Source organism: Mesoplodon bidens (assembly GCF_964165515.1).
Source record: "Mesoplodon bidens genome assembly, chromosome: 2".
Lineage (NCBI taxonomy): Eukaryota > Metazoa > Chordata > Mammalia > Artiodactyla > Ziphiidae > Mesoplodon > Mesoplodon bidens.
Window position 1 is genome coordinate 6,540,924 of NC_138177.1, and position 22,626 is coordinate 6,563,549.

Consider the following 22,626-nt stretch of genomic DNA (forward strand, 5'->3'; position numbering starts at 1 on the left):
TTCACTCACAGATTATACTTCTGATTTATTCACTCATAGATTATGCTTCTGACTTTTTAACACAATGATAAAAGCCCTACCACCAAGGGCAAGGTTGATTATGCAGAGGAATTGAGGGCAGCGGTAATGAAAAGATATGTCATAATGTCAACTAAAGGATAGTTACCTTGGACTTCACCGTTTGGTGAATAATAATGACATTCTCCACATAATACTTTCTTGATAATTGCATTATAACAATTTACCTGATATTGAAGTTAATCTATTAACATTCTTCCTCTTCTCCGATTTTTCCCTCATAACTTCCTTAGGAACTGAAACCACAATTAGAGTAAAATTTGTCTGGTAGCTAACACTTTTTGGTAATGAATCTGAACAAGAAATCATTATTTAAAACAGACTGAAATATGTAAGTCCTAACCAAAAATGCTTTATTTAAGAAGATATGTAACCTATATGCTCAAATTTTCTTTCACTGATGTTTCTAATTCCAGTGGTAGAGATTTAGTTTCCACTAGCAAGTCAAAAGAAGAACAACAACAAATCCTTAGTGACAGGCATTGAATTAATTTCCAGTGCTCCAAGGATAAAGCTTTGCCCCCTGCTCTCAAGGAGCCAATGCCTAAAGAGGGAGATGGAAAAGTAATCCATTATGATAGAATTTTGTAAATAATGCTACGTTGTCACAACCTGGGGACATTTTCTTGAGGTCATGGGGAAAATGTCTCAGAGGAGTTGTTACTTAGAATGAATCTTGAGACCCAGGTTGTTAGCTATGATCAAAATAAAATACATCTCATTTTCAGAAAATCAATTCATTCAGAATGGTTAGAACCTATACTAAGGGTATAGACGTCATGGAAGAATTTGGTAAAGAAAGTGCTATATATCTATCCAGAACATGAAGGATAGATATAGAGAGAAGATATGCAACATAGAGGAGGCTGGATTTTCATTCTGAAGATAATAAGAACCAGTAAAGAATTTTAAATAAGAGTATTACTGCATTGGAATTGTATTTTTGAAAATTCACTTATGATGCATTGTAAAATATGGATAATCCTTAGTTAGAAATTATTACACAAAGAAAATGATAGAGTATAACCTGTTGCAGTAGAGATGGCCAAAATGGGAAAATAAATTCTATTTTAATGTGGAAAAGTTATACATGAGCAAGAAAGAAGAGCTATCTTTTATACCTCCCAGGCTTCTAACCTAAGGAATTAGGTAATTGTTGCTGACTTGTGTGGGCAGAGAATACAGGACACACACATTATGGGGGAAAATAAGCTTATTTTTATTCATGATGCATACTGGGCATTCACGTATAAATAGTAGTTGAGTGTGTGAGACAAAGAAAATAAGAGCCCTGAGCATAAGATATTGATTGATTTGAAATAAATTAGCATATTACAAGTGGAAACTGAGTGTTGGATGTGGAATAAATTTCCCAAAGAAAGGGGTTAGGGTGAAATAAGACGAGTAAGGATAAAATTCTGGGTTTCACCAGTCTTTAAGGACCAGAGGAATGAGGAACAAAAGAATTAGCACAGAGTTTAGAAAGTACCCTGAAGACGATGTCCTTTCTTGGCTATGAGGAGAAACTGAGATTTATCCATTCAGTGTATCTTTATTGAGTATCAACCACACACATCCATTCCAGCAGATATTCTAGATATCCATAGAACAAGGATCATTAGTAGAGGTAAGAAAAGAGGCTGGGAACTTAAGGAACAAAACTATTGACCATCTTCTCTTCTTCATACTCTTTTCTGTTTACGTCCCCAAAGGATAATTTTAGAGGGAGTATTCGTGGTAGACTGAGGATTAAATTGGATCCAGAGGAGAAAGCTTATTCTCTTTCAATTTAAGTGAAGCTGAGAAGGAGATCTCCAAACAGGAGGGTTAAAATACTGGTTCTGCTACTTACTAACTCCATGAAAATGGTAATATTACCTAACTTCTCTAAACTTCAGTTTTATTATTAAAACAAAAAAGGTAGCAATTTTAGTATTTATTTCAGAGCATTGTTGTCATTACTGAAAAACAATTATTGGTCATGACTCTATTAAACACTATTCTTCATGTACATTAGCCCACGGTGTTATTATGTTTTTTATTATTTCTGAGACTGGAGGGAAAGGGGAGGGCATTTCTCTGTGGGTATAAAAAGTTGAGGAAATTTATGAATTGGGAATTATCGTTTGAAAATTTCCCAGGGGATGATTACCAGATGGGGATTTGAGGTGATGAAGTTTCAAAGAGCAGTTGAGGAGACAGACTAAGAAGCAGAGTCAAATGTCCTGAGGAGAAATTAAGACATTAAGTTATCGACGTATAGATTTGCAGGGTGTGTAATTTTCCCTGGCAGTGCTGGGCGCCTTAGATGTAGGATAAGAGACATGATCTTTTTTTGGTTTGCATGTTTTGTTTAGGGCTTTTTTGTGGTTGCTTTTCTGTTTGTTTGTTTTGGTGATCAAGGAGTATCACATGAAGCAATTGCCCTTACTTACCAACTAGAAAGTTATCCATGATCTTATTAGGTAATTTGCAATATAGAATGTTGTTGAAGAATATGTGAAGACAACATTTTGTAAGTATTTTGAGGGAGATTCATGGCATTGATGATTCCCAGGACGAGCCACTGATGGGCTGCTGCAGGTTCAAAGGCATCCCAGAAATACTGCAGTAGCTCTGAATCCCTTAGTAGGAATTGGAGAAGGATGCACCAAGGTGGGCATAAAAGCTACTAAGAGGAGGGGAAGGATGCCAGAGGTAAAGGTAACTGGTAAATACTCTTCTTTGTCTTCTCCTCTTCTCTCTCCTCCTCTTCCTGACCCAAATCCTCCTTCTCTTGCTTTATTTCCTTTTTTTTTTTTTGGTCTCAACTAGGATTTACTTGTTTGCTTAACATAGAACTTTGAACACAGTGTTTTCAAGAAATGCATTGATTTGAGAACAACATGAGTGACTCAAGTAAGCAGTCACTTTGTCCACTTAAACTTAAATTAATTTATTCACTTAACAAATATTCATTAAGTTCCTTACTATGTGATTGGCACTATTTTGTGTACTGCATATATATATATATATATATATATATATATATATATATATATATATATATATATATACACACAAGGAGAAGCTTGTATTCCAATATTTAGTAAGCTGGTTATCTTTTATTATATGATTATAAGTTATTTTAATCATAATATTAAATTAGAAAATACTATAATTTTATTATAATTTATAGTGTGCCATATTCTGTTATGCATTTTGATAACATCATAGCATTAAAATTATTTTCCAGAAGTATCCAGCTCCAATTTTATATAAAGTTAAATAGAAAACTAAATGAAATATAAAATAATTTACCTAAAGGGCAACTCTCGAAGATTTCATCAACCAGTAAAATTTTATCTTAGACTGTGAAATGATTTAACGAACATATCAGCAAGCCATCATTTCTTTCCAAAGACGCTTGATACCCAGATGTATCAATCCATAATTATGGATAATAATATTTTCCTTTCCAGAGGTTATAAACAAAAATTGAAAATATCATAGACACATAGTTTTTCCATGAATACGTGCTCTAAATCTTCTCTCAATTAAGTACAATCATAATTTTTTAAAATGTAACTCTCTAAATAATTCTGATGCAATATCCTTTCTCTCCTTCTGAATGGTTCTTATAAATAAACTTACCTTCTAATAGTGTAACCCCTGAGTCCCACTCAAAATTTTAAAGCTCATAAGATTAAACAAGTCAAAGTATGAAAATATATGCAAGAGCCAATTGTAACACTAAAGAAATGTCATTCATACCCTCTGCCTCATTGTAAGTTATGTGTAAGCCCAGTTCATTGTGGGTAGTCAGTTTGAGAATTATTTGCAGAATAAATGAAGAGATATCAGGTCTATTTCATCATTTTCTACTGAAATGTTTTATAAACATTAATTTTAAAACTTTTATAACCTAATTTTGATAAGCTGATTTACACTTTTTATTTTCATAATAATGTATAGACATTAATGATACATAGAACTAAAGTAATAAAACACATTGGCTAATCCAAATGTAGAGGTTACATTGTGAAATAGGTTTTTTGTTATTTTTTTAATTGTCTGCATTTTGCTTCTGCTGTCCCAACTTTTTCTTCCAACCATTTTCTGTTCCCAGAGGTCTATGTCTTTCCTTTCTGGTTGTTTACTTGCCCAGAGACTGTATTTACCTAGAGATGAAAAGTGCAAAACTCTGCACTTTGCAGCATCCTCGATGCTCTCTACACAATGAAGTTATTTTAACCCAGGTTACAGTTTCTCTCAATCAATAATGATGTTGGAAAGCTGTTCAATAAATGGACCCTATTAGAGGATACAACTGATTATGACTGAGGAATCTGTGTAGAAGAATTTGCATCTTAACAGAAAGATCAGGATGACTTAACCAGAAATATTAAATTTTTAGTTGTTTGAACAATATTTGGAGAAATGGTGAAGACATTTAGAATGTGAAGAAAGATATGTGTATCTACTATGTGTGAAAGGTTATCTCAGTATATAGATTTGGCTGTATCTTGATCAATTATAATAATCCTAAATATGAAAAAGTAAATCTCAGTGTGCTCTAACAAAATTCAGAATTTTATGTAGTCATTCTAAAGTGAATAATTAAGATAATGGGAGAATAGGAATACAAGACTGGGTATTTTAGAATAGAATTCTGATGGGAAAAGTGTTAATTTAAAAATTTTATACATAGGGGTGATATTTCTGTTAGGAATTTATACCAACTGAGGGTCTACTTTGTATATATTAAGATAAAAAAATAATAATGGCTGAACTTTGTCAATATAGAAAATATTTTCTTGTTTTCTCTTGTGTTTTTCCCTTTACTTCTGTTCCACCAGGATGATGACAGTACTTTTGATCGATGATTTTTTTGATTGACCATTTTTAATTGGTCTCCTTGTTGACATGCTCCATATGTTTATTATTTCACCTTAGTGAAACTTCTGTCTGAATTTAATACAGTACATGAATGTTAATTTTTCTACTTTTCAAATCTTTAATACATGGCTTCTCCTTTTCAAAGACATCGCTAGTAAAAATAATCTTTTTTTATAATTTTCAGAAAATCCTGTCCTTATTTTTCACACTTTTTTGCATAATTGTCTGGAAAGATTTCTCAAATAACAAATAAGTGAAACATCACTGGGAAAGAAAAGTGACTCATTTCGTTGTTCTCAAGCATTTGAAACCATTTTAAGAATGTTCTCTAAATAAAATATCTAAATACTTCCTTGAATGTAACTCTTCAAGATTCAATTTAGTTTTGTGTCAAACTTAGTTTTGTGTCAAAACTAACACAACTTAGTGTCAAATATCCATTCAACTTAGTTTTGTGTCAAACATCAGTTCATGTATTCTATTTTTATTGTATTGCAGTCTTTTTGAGTAAATGAATTAAAACACATCTTTAGAAATATTGTATCTTTATAGTAGTTTGATATCTTGCTTCTGATTATCTGGATATATAGACAAGTATTAGTTTGTATTATCTGTAGCTAAAAATTAGTAAGGGCTTCGACAGCATAAATGTAAACAAAGAACCAGTACTGATACAACTGTGATATTTTAGATAAATGTCTGAGCCTTTGTCACTTAAAATTAGGGGTAGGCTTTTTCATTTTAGACACTTAGTTTATATAAATTCAGATACTTCAAGTTGGTAGTTGGTGTCCTGGTTGGAAGGTGTACAGGATGGTGTGTATATAAAAATGTTTAAAATGAAAATTTATTTGTAAAACTCAAACACCATCATGTCCTAGGCTAATCATACTTGGGGATCGTTATTGCTACACTGACACAATGTTGAAGAGACATGCAACACTTTTTTGAGTTCAAACACTAAGCAGGTTTGGATTTGCCTTATACAAAGGATTTAATGCCCACAGTCCTCAATGTTAATCTCCCTCCATCTTTACAGCCTCTAAAACTCAGACAGGTGGGAAGCCCTACACATTCCCAGCTGGCATCCAGCCAGGTACATTGGAAGGAGGCAAAGCTATTTCTTAAATACACAATGCTTAGTATAAAAGATTATGTTTTAAACAAGGGCAAAATCAATAGACTAGCAGACTTGGTTTAAAAGAAGCAACTGCATTTTTAGATCACATTGAATAGGGCAAAAACTATAAAGGGCACACTGTGTAAGATCCAGACCAAACCAGAATTATTATTTCAGGCACATGGGTAAAGAGTTTCACCATATCCTCGGTGAGGAAGAAAAGGAGATTGGTAACTCATTGTGTGGTCAGGCGCTCATTTCAGAGTGTGAGTTCAGTTATCAAGAATGTATTTTATCATCTGTACAAAATTTTAAATAAAAGAATCTGTGTAGATATTTTTACACGAGAACATTTTGAACGGTGAACACTACATGGCCCTTTACTGTCAAATTATCTGCAGTACAAAGCACACAAATCCAGGGAGGTCATCCCTGTTCAGAGTCTGGATGAGGTCAGCTACATTAGCTTTACACTTTGCTCATAATCTATATGGAAAAATGAACAAATATCAGGTGGAATTTTCCAATTTTAAAGCTGTCTAGCAATAAAATGAACTCCCCCAATAAAGTAGTGAATTTCCCACTGCTATAATTGTTCAAGCAAAGACTATTAATCTTTTTTTCTGGTTATTACATAGGAGCTTTCTGCATTAAGGGAAAGGATTCTTTCTCATATTAAGAATCTAGGTTTCTATTATTCAATTTTCTTCTCCATAAATTGGCTGGCTTTAAGGTTGTTATACTGTGCTTTTTCTTTTCCTTAAAGGCTTTATTTTATTCTTTAACATGAATACATATGGAGTTAAGTGCTGTGGTGAGAAAAGGGGAAGAGAGATATAATTGTCTCAAAGTGACCATCCTTATTAATGAGAAAGAACATTTTAATAGTGTTTGACTTTCAAAATTGTCAGAATTCTCGATAATGTTGAGAGTATATGGAAGGGTGTAGACAGATGGCTCAAGACTCTATAATAAATTTGTGAAATGGAAGATAGAGTGAGAGATCAAAGGAAGGTATGAATAGAAGAAAACTTATTCATAGCAGAACTGGGCATGTTTTGGAGTATTAGGGAACTAGACTGAGGAGTTTACTTGAAATAGTCTTGACAAAATGATGACTATAATCTTTAGAGGATCACACCTATGGCACAGATTATGATTCTGATAAATGATTTTTTTAAAACTTATAATGAATGATTTTCTTAGTATTTTGTTGGTGGATTGTATGATGTTTTGCTATGAAAAATTTTGTGTGCCACATTTCTGATTAAGTATTTTAGGAATGCTGACTTTGAAAGATGATATGACTTGAATTGCCTGCTGAATTTGAAAGATGATATGACTTGAGTAAAGATTAATATTTATAATTATTTAGGTTGTCACTATGTGACTTCCATTGGTCCAGTGAAAGACTTTTTATGGCTTTATTAAGAGATAGAAAATAGCTTTCTCAGATGTTCTGAACTTGTTAGTATGTCCTACAAACTTGTTTATATGACAAGGTGTTTACTAAACAAAAATATCACGTGACTTATATACAGCTATCCTTCATTCAGTAAGAAAGATAACTTTGTTGATCTTTCCCATGCAATGGTGAAACAAATTAAAATTGAGTGAGCCCTGAATTCATAGTTAACTCTCAAAATGAGCTTCCTAAGAACTAATTTGACTGTAAGTTATCCCAGAAATGATACAGAGAAAATGTTTAGAAACACAACAGTTACATAAAGTAAAACTCTAATATTAAATTATTAAACTATGTAAACATTGGATGTTAACTCCAGGGCCACTTCCAAAACTATGGCTCCACAGAATTTCCTAATGTGTCCTAAAACAAAATCTAAGTTGAAGTCTTCCTCTTCATATTAAAAATATGTAAACCACAGTGAATGATCTTGAATATGGGTCTAATGAAAAAATAAATCCAGAAGAAAATTCTTATTGAGTCCTACTGTTCAAAATGGCCAGCTAACCCATAAATATAATTATGCAGTATTCTGATGAATTAATGTGCCATATTGGTTCAAATTGAGACGAATGTTAAAAAATTATGTAACACAGCAAAAAAAAATATAAAATTCTGTGTGATCAACTGAATGGGCATGTTGCTACATTGGTTCCTCCACTCTCATGTGTCAATAAAAATTTCAAAATTACAGATCACATTTTAAAAATACTCCATCTCTCAAGCTTATAATTTCTTTAGATTCTTTCCCGTAAATTAATAACTTTAAAATATGTGGGGTCTAAAAAAATGGTACAAATGAACCTATTTTCAAAACAGAAAGAGAGCCACAGATGTAGAAAACAAACTTATGGATACCAAAGGGGAAAGGGGGGAGGGATAAATTGGGAGACTGGGATTGACATTACACACTACTATATATAAAGTAGATAACTAATATGAACATACTGTATAGGACAGGAAACTCAATACTCTGTAATGACTTATATGGCAAAAGAATCTAAAAAAGAGTGGATATATGTGTATGTATAACTGATTCACTTTGCTGTACAACAGAAACTAATACAACATTGTAAATCAACTATACTCCAATAAAAATTAATTTAAATTAATAAATAAAATATGTTGTGTTCTTCCTATATTTCCATTTCCATTGGTTTTACTGCCTAATAAAATACAAAGTAAATTAAAAGAACTTACTGATATTTGCAAATAACAAAGGTACTGTATACATACGAAATAATCATGCAATTTTGTTTTTATCCTTTTCCTTTAATTATTCTCTTGTGTATCACATTATATAGCTAAATAAATATAATAGTACAATATGTATTAAATATGTGTAAATGTATACCCTATATTAAAATATAATATTAACTTAAGTTTTACTGGGTATTTAATTGTCAAGGCCAGAAGATAAATATATTGCAGTAACCCAGATAGAGAAGTTGCTAGACCTAGAGAACTTTAGACACGACGTCAAGACCCTTGTTATCAAGTGAGTTAGGCTTATGTTCACAGAGAATTCTCTCAGAGTTAAGCTGCCATTTATTAGTGTCAACCATTGTGTAATATATTTTATTGACATCTGGACAGAATCATACACCTCAGAATCTCTTCATTTATTCAAAACAACATATTTATGTGGATTTTAAGTGAGTTTCCAACAAATGAATGCAACTAGTAAATTGAATTAAGTGAAACATGCTATTTTTCCACCCAATTATAGTTCTTAAAGATCTACAAGAGAAACATCTGTTTGAACCAGTAATCGACCTGGTTGCTGACTGAGAACAGCAGGAGAGTCTGCAGTTAATCCTCTGCTCTCCTGCAAGGAGCCCAGCTCACCAACCTGAGTTACTAAGGAGGGCTTCCTGAAGGGTAATACGCCATGCCGTCTCCACGGAAAACACAGGTAAGCTGGGACGAAGCGAGAGAGAGGCATGGACATATATACACTACCAAATGTAAGGTAGATAGCTAGTGGGAAGCAGTCGCATAGCACAGGAAGATCAGCTCGGTGTTTTATGACCACCTAGAGGGGTGGAATCAGGAGGGTGGGAGGGAGACGCAAGAGGGAGGGGATATGGGGATATATGTATATGTATAGCTGATTCACTTTGTTATACAGCAGAAACTAACACACCATTGTGAAGCAATCATACTCCAATAAAGATGTTAAAAAAAAAAAAAGTCGGGGCTTCCCTGGTGGCACAGTGGTTGAGAGTCCGCCTGCCGATGCAGGGGATACGGGTTCGTGCCCCGGTCCGGGAAGATCCCACATGCCGCGGAGCGGCTGGGCCCGTGAGCCATGGCCGCTGAGCCTGCGCGTCCGGAGCCTGTGCTCCGCAATGAGAGAGGCCACACCAGTGTGAGGCCCATGTACTGCAAAAAAAAAAAAAAAAAAAAAAAAAAAGTCACAGCAGGAGAAATGGGAACTGGCACTTCAACAAAAGATGGGTTTATTGACAGTTACCTTGGTAGCTCAGTCTTTGCATCAGCACCTCTTTTGAAAACATTGACTAAAACCTGCTGTACAGTAAGGTATTAGTCTTAAATATAGCAAATTAGTGAATTACTCTATCTCAATAAGATATTAAATAAACAGCATATTGAATAAACCTGTTTTATCTGTGTACATGCAGCACGGAAGGAAGCCAAACAAATGATCCAGGTTGGAAGCAGATGTAGGCAAACAAGAAGTGGAGCTGAACGAGTTTTCCTGTAGTAGATGTCATCTGTTTACTCAAAATTCAGGCTTCACCTTTCTATTAAATATTAGTGTTGAATATAAATGTTTATAATTTCTGGATTGTAAACATGACTTAGAAAAATGAAACTAGAGCAAGTCTAAACACATTTCTCTTGTGTCATTTTTGGTTCTATGTAGAGCACTTCCAGTGCGGAGAACCTATACTTTTCCCTCTACCTTCCTTTTTCCCTTCCTTCCTTCCTTCCTTCCTCCTTTCCATACTTCCTTTCTATTTCCTTTTTTTTTCTTTTAGATTCACTTTAGAAGAAATTTTACATCTTCTTCAAAACATAGTTCCTTTAAGGGCCTCCCTGGTGGCGCAGTGGTTGAGAGTCCGCCTGCCGATGCAGGGGATACGGGTTCGTGCCCCGGTCCGGGAGGATCCCATATGCCGCGGAGCGGCTGGGCCCGTGAGCCATGGCCGCTGAGCCTGCGCATCCGGAGCCTGTGCTCCGCAACGGGAGAGGCCACAACAGTGAGAGGCCCACATACCGCAAAAAAAAAAAAAAAAAAAAAAAAAACATAGTTCCTTTAGCTTTCTCTTTTATAGGCTAAATCGTCAACATTCAATTTTCTTCATCATTTATATTTGCCAATAAAATACTACTTTTTATGGATTCTCACTTATAGCTCTTTGTGTTATATAGAGTTAGATATTATTAACATATCTTATTTTACATGATTAGAGTATGAGAAAGAGGAGAACAAAAAGAAAAAAAAATGTGTGATGTGATGTGTGTATGTGGGAGGGGGGAGATTTATCACACACACATACACACAAACATATTCATATCAAAATAAGGAAGAAGTACTCATAACTATTACAGCCTGTGTTTCTCCAGCTGATCACATGATCATAGCTGGTATGTATAACAAGCTTCTTCCATTACCATCCTGTACACCCTATACCCTCAGCAAGCACTCCTGTTGGTCATAGATTCTTGCCTGCTAAACTTACCCAAACCTTTATTCCTGAAGGAACTGGACCATAGCTGCCCAACCTGAATTATGATAGTTTTCCACTGACTTTAATCATAGGAAATGAAAGTTTTAAAAGGCACCCTGGAGGATCTTTTGCATTCCATACAGACCCTCCTTTACCCACATTATTTGGTAGCAACCCAATTTCATCTTGATAGAAGGATCTCTCCAACTAGTGCAGAAACCCCAGTCTTTGCCTGTTAATTCAGAAGTCCCATCTGGCTAGGTCAAACTCTCAACTTCTACTTCAATGAAAGTATTGTCAGGTTCCCTGGCAGAAGCATTATTTTCCTTGGTACTAAGATCTCACTGGACTTAACATCATGGAGATGGAAGCAAATATTTTGCTAGTGGATCACTTGCAGTGATAGTGGAGGAGCCTCTCCCATTTTCCTCCCTTGATTCCCTGACCCAGGAACTCTGACTATGGGAGCTATAGCACTATATGTGAAGGAATGGTGATCATACAGAACACTCTGGAGATATCACCTCAGCCTTGAAAGGTATTGCCATCTAGCTGGCACCATAACTGAGTCTCCCTTAGACCATTCCACCATTACATCTGTGGCTCTGTAAGGAAAACCATGGTTAGACTAATTAATTCCATGAGAATGGACCCATTGCCACATAACTATATCTCTGTATTTAAGCTGCAGGATATCAATGAGAGAGTATGAACGAATTAATAGAAAATGGCTATCATGCAAAGACAAAAAAGGGACTTTGTATCCCTTCTGAGGAAGGGATTCATCTGTTTTCAGTTGGACCTGGGATATTTGTACCATGTTAGGTGGAAGCACGACTTGGCTGTTTTCAATATTTGGAGATCAATACAGTTTAAGGAGATTTGCATGGGTTGACAAGGGGTGAGCTATGGTGGCCTTTTGATGTGGCCACTTGGCTAGGCCTTACCACACTTTCCAGCATTTCTTTTCTGTATGTCTCTGGTTAGGGTGGGATATAGCAGAGTTTCTTACAGGGGACTGGAGGGGAAATGAAGCAGCAGTCATTTTATGTCCTCACTGGTCTGCTGGCTCATCTCATTGGTGAGAGACAGTGGCCAGGTCTGCCATTGCCCACCTTCCACTCGGCCTTCCTTCAGCTTCTTCTACTCTGGGACCAGTGTGGGTATTTAGTTCCATGAGGAAGGGGCTTGACTTCTGCAGGAAAACTACACAGTCAAAGTCAGAGGCAATAAGGGCTCACATAGGTTTCATTCTGTTTTCGTGGCCTCTAGCTTTTTTTTTTTTTTTGGTGTATGGGTTCCGGATTGTTGCTACTTTACCTTACATCCATATTCTCTCCCTCGCGGCCTACTTTGTGACCCCCAAGCTCCAGGATCAGACACAGACCTAAGAATTCAACCTTACACAATTGTCTAGGTCAGACTGTTGCCTGTGTCTGATACTGGAGCTTGGAGTCCACAGGACATGAAGTCAGGGAGAGAAGACAGACAGATGGGCATCATTTCTTAGTAGTTCTGCTTCTTCTGGGGGACCTATACTGAAATATTCCCTTTGTATTCTGGAAATGAATATTAATACATTCTTTCTTAGAAATATAGAAGAAAGAAATATGATGTCATTAACTTATCCTTAACTTTCCTAAAGATCCGGAATTATGCTGTGCCCTTTTCTTTGAAAGTCAGAAGTAGCATAACACCCTAAATGTTACTTATTTGCTAGCAATACTTAACAGAGAAAAAGAGGGATAAATTTGCAGTCAGGAGAAAGACAAACGGCTTGGAAAAGATACAAAATAATTGTCAGCTCCTGAAAAAGTCTTTTTTAAAAACGTTTTTCTCTTTTTAAAACAGTAATAACTTCCCACCACAGAGAGGTGCTCTCACACTTACTTCTCCAATATTTGCAAAGCATTCAAGTCCTAAAATGTGCCAACATTTTTCAAACACAGGATTAAAAAGAGTATTTTTGTTTAAAAATAATTATATGCCATAACATGGAAACAAATAATTCTGTAGTCTTTGGAAAACAATGGTTTGCCTGTGGATAAAGTCACCCTCCCGCCCTACCCTCAGCCATCATGTCAAAGGAACAATAACCTCCTAATGTGTTAAGTTCTCCATGCATTGTGTTTTAAAACAATGCTTTATGAGCACACCATTAGTGAGCTTTCGGCATTATCTCAGTATATGGTACATCTACAGAAATTTTTTATTTATACTCTTGTCCTTTTTTTCTTCTAAGGTACTTGAAACATTTTGCTTTGTAGTAATTTTTACTTATTTATGTTAAATAATATCATCTTTTGTAAGCGGCTGGTGATTTTGCCTGAAAGGCTGACTGTTTATAAGAAACATTCTTCTCCTTTTATTTGGCTGAGTATTTTGTAACAGAGGAAACATGACACTGTGGTCAGGCATCAGGCTTCAGAGATAACTACTAACTTCAAAGTCTAGCTCTGCTCACAGCCTGCTCTGCAACCAACAGCATGCCTTAACCTCTCTGTGCCTTATTTCTTTTCATTGGAAAAACTAAGATGACAACAAAATATCTACTTCCAAGATTTGTTTTGTAGATTAAATAAGCTAGTTCATGTAAAGTCCTTCACATAGCACCTGGCAAATGCTCAATAGATATTACCCATAATAAAATTGTCTTCTGTGTTTGCTAATAAACTATGAAACTATATGGATCTAAAGGACAAGGCTTATAATTAACCAAAAAAGGAGTAAAGACCTTAGTTAATAAAAGTAAAATAATGTATCTTTTAAATATAGAGGTATTGCTTCTACACAGAAATATTGCTAAAATAATAAATGTCAGACAAATAGATGCACATAACTGTTTTATAACTAGCAGCTGGATCCTTAACTCTCTATAACTTTGAAATGGAGCTGCAAAGTACAATGCATTTCCCTCAGTAGTTTCTCCAGATTCCCTTTGAATTTGTACAGGGTCAATTGATACATACAAGCACTATTTGATAAAACATATTTTTCAAAAAGTGAGAACAGCACGTAATTACCTCTACATGATATTTCTTTGGTAATTGCAGATAAATTGGTAAAAATATTTCAATTAGGCAAGCAGACTATTGATTGCAACTTACTAGGCTGTAAGAAAAAGTGATTTTTCTCTCAAGTTTTAATATAAGTACTTACTTGTTTTATTTACAACAAATACAAACCTTCTCATTTCAGCAGCTCAAAGTCTTCATGGAAAAATCACATGATTACTAATCCTCAAGACTGACTCTCTGTATTTTTTGCAAGTTTTCACCTACTTATTATGTTCCTGCTGGGAAGTTCCTAAAAATTACATTTCCTATAACTGGGAGTATTACTAGTTCTTTCTATCAATCTATTTTTTAAGTGCAGAACCTTCAGAACTTTCTGAATATATTCTTTTTAGAAAGGAAAACAAGAAGGTCACAGATTCTTCTTTTTCCTTTAATATTTCTCAACCACACACTCACACACACATTCCCTTTATATCTTACAAATTCATGAGAAAGCTCATTCTGTTTGCAATTTTAATTTTTGCTTTGTTGGCATGCAGTCTTCCCTAAGGGAACTTGATTATCCTTTTATACTGAAGGTAAGCTATGTACTATATTCATTTTAATTGAGGATGCACTGTTTGGAGATTACATCATCTGGTTATTTACATTTTTCCTTTCTTCCTTGAGTTGATCTCAAAGGAAACATGTGTGCATTTATAGTTCATGTATTACTGATAGCTATCCTGAGTATAACAGCATTTATACTCAGCTCTAGTTATAACTTGTTTCACCCAACCAAGACCACACTTTTCTACTGATTATAAGGTTTTAAATTCATCACAGATATCAAAGTGAGAGAGTACAGTGAAACTCAGTTAGCTTATGGAGGGGAGCTGGGGGTTTTATACTTAACTGAGGGAAACTTGATCATTGATGACACTGGTTTATGACAACGTCAGGATGGCATTCGGCAGCTCTGACGTGATAACTCCAGGGCACAATTTTTCACCTATTGGGAGGTAGTGTGAACATCTGAGCAGCTTAGCCAGTCAACTGTGTCTCCCTACAGCCATCATTCTTCCTCTAAAATCTAATGATTCTCTTAGTTCCATGGCAGAATCAGGTCACTCTAGGTAGTTCTATGTTATGTGAACAAAAGAATCACTGAGGATAGCAAAAACTAATTTTAATTTATCAAGGATCATACGTTAAGTATAATATTTTATAAATCATTTATTTTACTCTAAAATTAGTTGACAATTTTTTCCCCATAATTTGATTGGTACATTTGATAATTTGCACAGAAATGTACGTGATAAGTGAACATAATGATGTTAAATAGTGGAAGATTGGAGCTGATGCAAAAAGGTAATTAAATATATAGAAATTATAACATTATTCAAATTCCTACCCAATCTGCAATCCTTTCTCCAATTATATTTTTTTCTGGAATATAGTCTTTTAAGCCAAAAGCACTTAGAATGGTCATTTTAGAGATTATGAGAGAGGAATTATAGCCCAGAGAATACCTACATATAATAGGTAGCTAGGGGCAGGCTTATTGAATGACATTATTCAGCCAACAAGTTGATACATCATCTTAAATCTGAAATTTTGAACAACTGCAGATAAAATGTCCTAAAACATATGAGGCAGGATGGTGTCTTCAGTTTCCCTCACTTACTTTATCTTTCTTTCCTTTTCTCACTCTTACAGGAAGAGAATCTCCCTTTAACTCATTATGGTTATGCTATAAAAGACTGAGTGATAAAAAAAAATAAGTTTATTTCAAAGGTGCCTCACTCTGAATCATCTGAATGACAGGAATCATTATACTGAAGAATGGGACTCACTGAGAGCATATATAAAGGAGCCTTATTTTTATCCTCCACTGTCCATTCCCCCTGTGCTGTGAGACTTGTTTTGCCTTTGCTTCCTTGGGTGAAAAGCAGTGCACATCCCATACCTGCCATGGTCACTTTCAGATAACAAGAATCGACCAGTAACTTCCAGTTCCACACACAGTCTCAGTTCAATAATTATTTTGTTCAATCCACTGTATTAATTTCAACATTATGAATTTCATTTAAAGTTGAAATTTCACCCATCCCCCATCAAGAGAGAAGTTTTCAATCCACACTAGTTGTTGGAGTGTGGCATGAAAGCTCTTACTAGATTAATAATGTTGTGTGTGCCTGGTAGATGCTTAAAGCTGACACTTTCTCTTATGGTGCGTGGGTTCTTCCAAGCCCACTGTCCCATCACTGGGAATTTCTCACACGTGGTTCCCTTTAGGGTTACCAAGAGCAACTTTATTCTGGATGGTTAGTTTTAGCCATTGCCTATATCTTGTCCTATGCAAACAGCCTACCCAATCCATTGCCAGGAAACCCTATAGAAATTTAGGTCTTGTAATGTCAGTAATTTATTTAAAAATAACTCATCATCACATGTGTGACATTTATGGAATACATATTTGTATTATACCCTCTAGGTATTTGGTTGACACTTGAAATACTTTAATCAGGAATATTCACCCTAAGGGTAGTGAGTCAACATTTGAAAATTAGGAACTTTCGATTTCTACTGAGAGAAATAAGGAACCCCTGGAAAAATCATAAAGAGGTAGATTTCAACTAAAAACGATTGAACTATCATTACCTCAAATGGCAATAGAGGACTTGTTAAACAGCCTAAGGGAATTTACAAATATGTATGTATTTGCTAAACGGGTAGTGGTTGAGATATGTTTATTGACTAACAAATGTGTACAGATACTTGGCCTTTGGACAAGTTCTAGAGAACTCAAGGTGTAACATTTTCCCAAGTGGGGGTTTTAGCCCAGGTGTTTATTCCTTCGGTGCCACCATGATATGAAGGAATCTGTCATTGTACTAGAGGAAAAGGTACTAAATGTAGAACTGAATGCCGATGAACTTATGGGATATAGGACTGAATATGGCTGCAACAGTACAGCTCAGGACTGTCTGGGGTCTATTTGCCAATTCATTTCTCTATGAGTGATAGCATTTGGTCTAAGCCTTGCTTTCACTGTAACATCTCACCTGGTTGTGGGATTTTGAGAGAGGATATTTACAGCGCTCATGTTGCTCTAATCATTGGAAGCCTCTAGCCTCCAGAGTGGCAGCGTGAAGAAACCGTCAGAAGGCTGATTTCAACTCAGACACCTCTGTCCTTGATCCGACCTAATACCACCTAGCTATCCAGTCTTTTGTTCCTTAGGAGGATATGAGTCAGACAAGAATACACTGTGCGCCTCAAGCTCAAGGGGGGGCCATAGTAAGCTATCTGAGTGGTCTTCTTAAACTTGTTATTTTTTCACATTATATGAAGAGGGAAGTACCTTCCACTTTGTTTCCTTGAGGACTGCGATTGGGACTCACAGCACTTCAAGAACTCTCCCTTAAAATCTTCTCTTAATCTCTAAATCCTGACATTTTTGTTGTCTCTATGTAGTTGAGAAGTTTTAGATTTAAAAAAAAAAGTTTGCTCTTCACTCCATTTCAAATAGTCGAATCACAATTCAACTTGGGATGTGGGAACAACTGGCATTTATTGTGCTACAGTCTCAGTCTGAGAAGGAAATAGTTCGATTTTGTTATCCTACTATGCATAATAAAATGTAACTTCTAGAAAAATATTTTCAGGTAAGTTTGTTTTTTTTTGCGGTACGCGGCCTCTCACTGCTGTGGCCTCTCCCATTGCGGAGCACAGGCTCCAGATGTGCAGGCTCAGCGGCCATGGCTCACGGGCCCAGCCGCTCCGCGGCATGTGGGATCTTCCCAGACTGGGGCACGAACCCGTGTACCCTGCATCGGCAGGTGGACTCCCAACCACTGCGCCACCAGGGAAGCCCTCAGGTAAGCTTTTTTTGATATTTCATCACATAATATGTAGTGAACCAATAATTTTCAGGCTACCACTGGGCTATTTGCTACAGTAAAACAGTGATTTAATCTAGTAAACCAATTGATTATGCGAAAGTATAACTTAAAAATTATCTTACTTATACAAATATAAATGTAACTAAAAATTATTTCATTATTGGGGGGCAGAGAGATAGTAGAGCTGGTTCAAAGAACATTTTAAGGCATTTATAAATAGTAGAATAAGAAATAATAAAAATAATACCATGAAAGACATGACACTAATTAAAATTCTCTGGGGCAATAAAATCATAAATTTGGGTTTATGTTTTTTTTTTTTTTCTTTCTTTTCTTTTTTGCTGGTGAGAAACCTGTAAACTAAGATGTGACTTTACAGTGGTGTCTGGGCACTAATCAAATAGTAAAGAGCTAAATCTAACTCAAGTACATTTTCCTGGAGAATTACATAATCTTTGGGTGATTCTTTTAAGCAATGCCCCTGCATGACATTGAAAGGACATACCACATTCCCTTTGTCTTATTTGCAAATTGTGGATAATTTTTCCTAATAAATGACAATATATGCCTCCTGATGTGATTATGTAAGCACTTTACCTGTTTTAGATAATTAAATGAGAAAATAATGATGGCCACTATGTATAACATGGTATAAAATACATATTTCATATTCCTCAATTTCTTTGGATCTCACTAACAACCATAAATTTGGAATAAGTGGTTTTTAAGTTCATATCTGACACCAAGAGCCATTCGTTTATTTTTCTAACTGCTTGAACTGTTAGCAACTTTCAACATTGTGGCCTTTCTTTTCAAACAATCTCTTCTTGGTTTCACTGACAGCTCTTCATTCTGCTTTCTATCCTAAGTATCTGGTTATGTTCATCTTTGTACTCTTCTCAGAACTATTTATAGTGTTTTCTCATATTCTTCTTTGCTGGGGGTCTACCTCTTCTTCGCTAAAATCCTACCTCTTCTCCTGAGCTGTTACATGTCGGAGCAATTAAGACCTGGTCTGAGACCCCATTTTTTTTCACTCTGCATTCTCTGTCCTGGTAATCTGATCCACGTTTATTGCTGTAAATGTCATCTCTAGAAAAATAGGCTCCAAATTAGTAGCTCTAGTGAGAATCAGACATCACCAAAAGTTGCTTAATCAGTATCTACATACGGATAAATAAAAGCCAACTCAAAGTCAGCCAGTCCTAAACCAAACTCATCTCTCTCTTTTGCTGTTTTTTTCTTCACTATTTTCATTTTAATGAACAACCCCATAGTAAATCCAGTTGAATAAGACAGTAACATAGGCATTGTCCTTAATGCTTGTCCTTAATCCTCTCTTCTGTATATAATTCACATTGAGATCTTTCAAGTTTACTTTCTAAATCTGTCTCAAAGGCATTCATATTTTTCAACATCAGTACCACTTTCACTCTAAGCCAAAAACCACCATTTCTTGCTTAGACTAATACTGATTCTATCTAAATAGTTTCACTAACGTGTACCTTTTGCTCTCCATCCAGTTCTCCACACTACAAAAAGAATAGCCATTTTAGAAATCACATATGTTCAGGTTATCCTTTAAAACCCTACAGTGGATTCCTATTTCTCTTAGGAGGAAGAGAAAAAGAAATCCTTCATTTGCCACACAAGTCTTGCACGATCTTTCACCCAGCTGTGTGAGCGGGTGTAGTGTAGTTGTTATAGACAAGAGTTGTGGAGCTACACTGCCTGGCTTCAAACCTAAACACCTTCACACTTTAACCGGATGAACTATACAAGATGTTTCCTTCTCTGAGCCTCAGTTCTCAGAGAAGTTATTACTTGTACCTACTTCATATAATCATTTAAAAACTCGAATAAGCTAACACAGATCAAGTACTTTGAGCAGTGGCTTTCACTCAATTAGACATGAATTTACCATAGTATTAGTATTACTTTTCTTTCTCATTTCATGATTATCTCACGCTCAATCTCTGTAGTTTTTTAATTTGCTTTAGTGCTGAAAACCCATGCTCAGTGTCCCCTCTCCCTTTCATTTGTACCTGCTACCTCCTCTACTTGGAATGTTCTTTTCCCCCCCTTACCTCTGGGGGCCTTGACATTTATGGTGATTCCCCTTAACCCTGGCCCTGCTTCTCCAAGTCGTACCTTTATTACATTATCTTCTTTGAACCAAGTGAGTTGAATTTTCTTTCCTGCCAGAAGCCTGACTGATGCAGAAGCTCTGCCCGTTGTAGACACTTAGGATTTAGGCTGATGGAGACTCATCTTCACACACATGCATCTAAGATCCTTATGGCACAGGGAGAGGGTATAAATATTAATTCACTAGGTCTTACATCTCCTTCCTGCACTTGACTTCTGCTCATGTTTAACTGGTCAAGCTATATCATATTTCCACATCACTCTGCAAATGGAGCAGAAAAGTACAGTGTTACCATTTTCTTGGAGAAGAAGGGGAACTAGAACACATATTACCCTGTTATGACTACAAAGCAAAGCATAAGTAAGGGCATTAGAATGTGAAAGTACATAGACTGTTGGAGGTTGTTGATCTAGTGTGAGATGAGCTTGACACATATTCTAGGATTCGATGGAAACACCTGTGAGATCAGCTCAGTGAGCACTCTACGTGTCATGCAAAATTTGTGTGGTGTCCTTTTCTTAGAATTGAAAAGGAGACATAGGAAAAGAAATCTGGGAAGGAGAAGACAGGAGCATATCTATATTTTGGAATATCATAATTTAATCATTCTATCCTGCTCATAGCTTCTTTAACTAAGGGAGATTATATAAACTGTTTTCAAATAAATTTGAAATATCCTGAGCTCATTATTTCAGCATCTGGAATGTAGAGTCAACCAAGATAACAAATTGTATGATTTCTCTATTAGGCAGAGGCTTCTACAGCATGAATCAAGGAAATTAGAAGGATCAAGTTACTAGTTTATTAAATTAGCACTGACATTATCACAGTCTCAGAGGAAAAAAAATAACAAGATTGTTTGCAATAGAAAACGTTTTGTAAAATAGCCCTTAATCAGAATAATCATTTGGAAATATTCTAGCAAAAATGTATATGTAAAGCAGCACTGCACCTCAGACTTGAAATTTTCCAAATAATTAATAGCAAGTAAAAATTTTATATAAATCCATGGAAATAAAATTGGAGTGGCCAAAACATTACTGAAGAATTCTGAGATAAGGACAGTAAATTCATGAAGCACAAATAAAATGACATAAATACCTCTATGTTCTGAATGTAATTTAATTATTGACTCTCACATACATAGCTAGAGTATCATCAATCACCATAGGTAATATTTTTTCTGAGCCATCAAAGCTAATTATAGTCAGAAATCTCACTCACTGAGACTAAACATTACACTACATTAAAAATCAATCTATTATGTGATGTCAGGAAGTTCTGTTGAGTGTAGTGATTTTTTATGAGCCTCAAAATTCTATGTTAATTACCTGAATATTTTACATAGATGTCTCAAATAGTCCTTGTAAGAAATAAAAACAGTGGTGATTTGTATTTCACCATTGCTAAGATAATTTTCAAATTAGAATATTGACAGAGGGGAATAAACTGAAATACAATAGGAAAATGCAGGAAAAAGGCAGAAGTAGAACTAAATGAACCATCTTTTCACTGAGGGCTTCTTCACTTTTCCCTAAAATATGTCCCACTGATTCTAAGGTTGTGTCTACACTATGCTAAAAGATATTTTAAGTTTCCAATAATTGAGTCTTCCCAAGTACTTGTATGAATCAATTCAAATCTGATACTTCATGTTCAAAGAATTTTAGAGACAAAAATTCTTAGGAGATTGGAGATTATGTAATTCATTATAAACACGGAAGCTGGAAAATAGGGTAAGTAGAAAGGTTTCACCATGAGTGGCATAGTTAGACCCTGTGTTTCCCAACTAGTTAAGAGAAATATTTTTACCAAATCACAAATAAACATCGAATGCTTACAATTATATTTATAACTAAAATAATTTCTCTCCACTTAAAACAGTAGTGTATCTATTCAACAAATGATATTGCAGCAACTGGACATTCTCATGCAAGAAAATGAATATAGACACAAAACTTACATCCTTAACGAAACAACCCAAAGTAGATCATAGACCTAAATATGAAATGTAAAACCATTAAACTTCTAGAATATGAATAGGAGAAAACCAAGATGACCTTGGTTATGGCGATGACTTTTTAGATACAGCACCAAAGGCACAATCCATGGACTTCATTAAAATTAAAAATTTTGCAAAATTGTTGTTTCTGACAACACTAAACATATTCTTACCATTAAATCCTGCAATTGCACTGCTTGGTATTTATCCAAAGGAGATGAAAATGTATGTCCACACAAAAACCTGCACACAGATGTTTATAGTAACTTTATTCATAATAGCTAAAATTTGAAAGCAGCCAAGATGTCCTTCAGTAGGTGACTAGATGAATA